Source organism: Penaeus japonicus, unplaced genomic scaffold, assembly GCF_977035675.1.
Source record: "Penaeus japonicus unplaced genomic scaffold, GWHDUDI00000001_assembly GWHDUDI00000013, whole genome shotgun sequence".
In the NCBI taxonomy this organism is placed as follows: domain Eukaryota; kingdom Metazoa; phylum Arthropoda; class Malacostraca; order Decapoda; family Penaeidae; genus Penaeus; species Penaeus japonicus.
In genome coordinates this window covers 53,793-59,155 of record NW_028234415.1, presented here as the reverse complement: position 1 = coordinate 59,155, position 5,363 = coordinate 53,793, and positions in this window count along the sequence as shown.

The following is a 5,363-nucleotide window of genomic DNA, read 5'->3' as shown; positions in this document are numbered from 1 at the left end:
TGCATTTGCGTTTTAGCAATGGCTTTTTGTGCCGAGCGCACTCATATCTTTGCCTTACGCAAATATGAACTACGGTTTAAACGGTTCATAAAGACGATGTCGAAATTGGTGTGAGCTTTATGTGGCGCGCTTTAAAAAATCACGCCTAAGACGAACTTTAAATATTTAAAGTAAATGGTAAATCCCTTTAAAAAAGGAGATCAAAAACAATATAGTATTGTGGTGTCTGCACAGGACATCGCACAGTTTGAAAGTGGAGTCGTACATGAAGTGTACTCCACTTTTGCTTTGTGCCGCGAGCAGAGTGGGCGGCCGTTATTGTTTTGGAAATGAAAGAGGGGGTTTGAAGAAGGAATAGGTTTGCCATAAATATTAATCATAAGTCTCCTGCATTTGTAGGAGAGGAAGTTAGTTTTACTGCCACCTTTGATGAAGCAAAAGAAAATGGTGAAATTGTAAATTCTTTTGAAGCAAGAGTTGGAGATAGAATTATAGCTAAGGGTACACAAGCTCAGAGAATATTGCCCAAAGCGAAAATTGATCAAATTTTTGATTCAATTACCTAAGCTATGAAATGGTACTCTTGGTTATTGGGTTTTCAAACTGTTTTTATTGGCGGCATTTGCTTTGTCGCTTTCGGTTGGGATACATATCAGCTCTTAACGGATACTACAAGTATAGGTGTACAAATGAATAAGTTCTACAATCTAAGTAAGGAAAACTATATGTTATTACAAGCTGCAGCATGCAGTTGTTTTTTTACAGTTTTAGTCTTGTCTATTTATGCTCTCGTTAAGAAGAAAGAACGATTGGTTTTAGTATCAGCAGCGTTTTTCTTTATACTATTTTTTACCCTTTATCTGGTACGGCTCGTATTTATCCAACTGACTAAGAGTTATCCGTAATAATATCAGCAATTTGCTCTGCCCAGAGTTGATACATTTTGCCCGTGAGGTGCAATTTATCTTGGGTAAGATACTCTTCGTCTTGAGCATATTTTCTTGTAAGTGATGTAATATCTACATATCTGCAGCCAAAATGCTCCGCATACTTTTTGTTGATTTCATTGTAGGCATCTATTTCTTTAGAGGTTTGAGCAATATTTCTTTTGGTGTTAAACGGAGTCATACCCCAATCAGGAATTGAAACTACTATTACACGAGATGCACGTCCGTTAGCAAATAGTATACTTTGACTCAATAAGTTATAAAATTCTTGTTCATAGCGCTTGAGTTCCTGCCCACGATATGGTTATTTAAGCCTATGAGCAAGGTAACCAGTCATAATCATCCGTTGGTTTTTCCTTGGCAATGGCTTCATTCAGTTCGGAGGTTGTCCAGCCAGTTACAGCTATTATTTTATCAAGTGTAATTTGTACTCCTTTTTGTTTTAGTATACGTACTGTTTGGTTCGGGAAATTCTCTTCGCTTTTTACAAGCTCTCCAATGGTGTAGCTATCGCCAAGTGCTAAATATTTCATTACTTTATTTTTAAATTTTATAGATGAAATCATTTGATCAAAAATGCCTTCATAGGCTTCAAATTTTTCTTTGAGTGTAGTACAGTTTATCTGTACAGCTCTATTTTTTTGTTTAGCAATATACATTTTACTGGTGAAGGTTGTGCTGTCATCTTTTGGAGTATCAAATTTATAAGTTCCTACTGCTACATTGTCAATGTTTAAACTATCGCCACCGTATATAGTAAAATTTGGATTTTTATTTTTCATTAATATGTTTAACTCTGTTTTGCTGGATTGCATATACTCGGCAAATGATACTTGCACAGGTGGTATATCTTCTATTAAAAAAAGCACATTGGGCCTAAAGAGGTAGTTGATACTGTCTACTGATGCTTCGTAAAAAGCCAAGGGGATACGAGGGTTTATATAAGTTCTTGCCTCAAAAAACTCCGGGTGCATTAATGAAAACCCTAAACTGTCGGCATCATAAATCTCATACCCTTCTATTTTTTCAGGTACGGAAGTAGCTTGCTCTTGCATTTCATTTTCGCATGAGAAAACAGTCAGACATAAAATAATCGATAACGCACTAAGTATTTTTTTCATAGGTTGTAAAAATAAAAAACCTCGAACCAAGGTTCGAGGTTTAACTGTAAAATTTATATAGAAACTATTCAGCTTCTTCTTTCTCTTCATCAGCAGGAGCAGCCTCCTCTTCTTTTGCCGGGGTTACTTCTTTAGTTTCCTCAGCTGCGGTTCGTTCTTTTGCTTCTTCAGCAGGAGCTGTAGTTTCTTCTGTTGCTTCAGCAGCAGGGGCTTCAGCCTCTACAGCTTCTTCTTGAGCTACTTCAGCTGCTACTTCTTCAGCAGTAGGCGCTACGTCAATTTTCTTAACGATAGGCTTTTGCTTATTAGCATCTTTATCTTTTTTGTGGTTGCTTTGACGCTCAGCAACTAATTTTTCGTGGTCTTCGTTCCATGTTTCAAATTTTGCTTTTGCTGCTTCTTCATCAAATAAACCTAAGCTTACACCACGCATTAAATGCTTAAGGTATAATACACCTTTAAAAGAAAGAATTCTTTTAGTTGTATGAGTAGTTTGAGCGCCTTTGTTTAACCAATGCAAAGCGCGTTCGCGGTTAATTCTATATAGCTGGCACCGTTAAAGGGTTGTAAGTACCTAACTTTTCTATAAACTTACATCACGCGGGGAGCGAGAGTTAGCGGCTACGATAAAATAAAATGGACGTTTTTTAGATCCGTTTGTCTTTGTAATCTATTTTTACTGGCATATAATTGAAATTATTAGCGTTAATTAAATATTAAGTGCGCAATGTAGGTAAGTTTTTTATAAAAAAAAAGCTTTGAGAACAAATATCTGATAATCTATGTAGTTAGCAAATGTTAAATAATCTTTTAGCTTCCTATCTTTCAGTACTTAATGCTACATTTGAATTAGGAATGATAATAGGTTTTTAGCTCATTTTGGGCGCTATTTACTCATGCTAAAACAAAATGTTTCGGCGCCCTGAAAGCTCTAGGGTTTATTGGAAAGAGCTTTTCACCAATGCAATAGAAATTGGTGTTGGTCGTTGTGGATTGTTATCATTATATCACTTTTCTTAGGCGCAGTAACTACTGTTCAGACTGCTTATCAATTAGTTAGTCCACTAGGTGGGTTTAGAGCTAATCGCTACAATTATCGAGATAGCACATTTTTGGAGCTTTCGCCAACGGTTACTTGTATTGTTTTGGCGGGTGTTGTAGGTAGCAAAATTGCAAGTGAGTTGGGTAATATGCGCGTAAGTGAACAAATTGACGCACTGGAAATAATGGGTATTAACACTCATACTTTTCTTATTTTACCCAAAATTCTAGCTTCCTTATTCGTAATTCCGTGTTTAATAACTTTGTCTATGTTTCTGAGCATTTTTGGAGGTTATTTGGCTGGTACAATAAGTGGGATATTGAATCCTACTCAGTTTGAAATGGGCTTGCTCTTAGACTTTGTTCCGTTTAATTTATTTTTTGGATTAATTAAGGCATTTGTATTTGCATTTATTATAACTTCTGTATCTGCATATTTTGGTTATTATGTTAAAGGGGGGGCTCTACAAATTGGGCGCTCATCTACCCGAGCAGTTGTGGTGAGTTGTGTATTAATTTACTTGCAGATTATGCTTAGCCGCATTGCTATTATAAAATTATGATTGAGGTAAAAGATTTGACAAAATCCTTTTCGGGAAAAACTGTTTTACAAGGTGTTAGTTGCCAAATGCATCAGAGTAAAATGAATTTAATCATTGGTACTAGTGGTAGTGGTAAATCGGTATTCATGAAAGCATGATAGGGGTTGATTACTCCTGAAAAAGGTCAAATTTTATTTGAAGGTAAGGATTTGCTTGAAATGGATAAGGACGAAAAGAAAGAGCTCCGTAAAAATATTGGAATGCTGTTTCAAGGTTCAGCATTGTTTGATAGCATGAGTGTAGAAGAAAATATTCGTTTTCCTTTAGACATGTTCACCAATCATAATTTAGGCGAAAAAAAGAAGATTGTCAATGATGTTTTATCACGTGTGAATATGAAGATGCCAATAAGAAGTATCCTGCAGAAATTTAGTGGAGGTATGCAAAAATCGTGTGGCCTCTGGCACGCGCCATTGTTTTAAATCCTAAGTATCTTTTTTGTAGATGAACCGAACTCTGGTTTAGATTCCTAAGACGAGCTTAGTCATTGATAAATTAATAATGGATTTAACCAGAGAGTATGAAATTACTACTGTAGTGAATACTCATGATATGAATACTGTACTAGAAAGCGGAGACCATATTCTATACCTTGACCAAGGCAAAAAGGGCTGGGAGGGTAATAATAAAGAGATTATTTTCAGCGAAAATCAAAGGCATCAATGATTTTATTTTTGCATCTGACTTTTTGCGCGACGCAAAAGAAAAGCGCATGAAAGAGCTGAGTTAAGCTTCGCTCTGTTTTATAAAAAGTACAAAATACCTATAAGCCCTAGACCTCCCAAAACAATGGTGTAGGGAAGAGCCATTTTTATCATTCTAACATAAGATAATCTGATAGCCGGTGCTAAAGCAGAAGTAAGCAAAAACAAAAAGGCTGCCTGACCATTTGGAGTAGCAACACTAGGCAGATTGGTACCCGCATTGATAGCAATGGCTAAAGTTTCAAACTCTTGCCTAGTTATAGATTGAGCCTGAAAGGCTGCTTCTACCTCGTTTATATAAACAGTAGCCACAAACACATTGTCGCTAATCATAGATAAAAGTCCATTGGCTCCATAAAATAGTGCAGGTTGTGTGGCTTTATCTTGTTCTAGTACCCAATGAATAATTGGCTTAAAAAGATGTAGATCATGAATCATTCCCACCACAACAAAGAAAACAGCTAGCAAGGCAGTAAACGGTAGCGCTTCCTCAAAGGCACGTCCAATAGCATGTTCATTTATATGCCAGTAAAAGCAGTTTGTATAATTATAATGGCCAAGCCGATAAGCCCCACAGGTGCTAAGTGTAGTGCCAGTGCTACAATAAGGAAAACAGCTGATAGCGCTTGCACAACCAAAGCAAATTTTTCTTTTTTCGTTCTGCTTTTGTCTTCTTCTTCAATAAATCCTTCTATAATATTGCGTACTTGATCGGGCAGCTTTTCTCCAAAGCCAAATGTTTTAGTGATTTCTAAAAGCATGCAGGTGCCTAAACCTGCTATTAAAACTGGAATCGTTACAGGCGCCATTGCAGTGAAAAATTGAACAAAATCCCAGCCTAATTTATCTCCAATTAATAAATTGTGAGGTTCGCCCACAATTGTACATACCCCACCAAGAGCCGTTCCTACAGCTCCATGCATTACTAAGCTTCTTAAGAAACTTCTA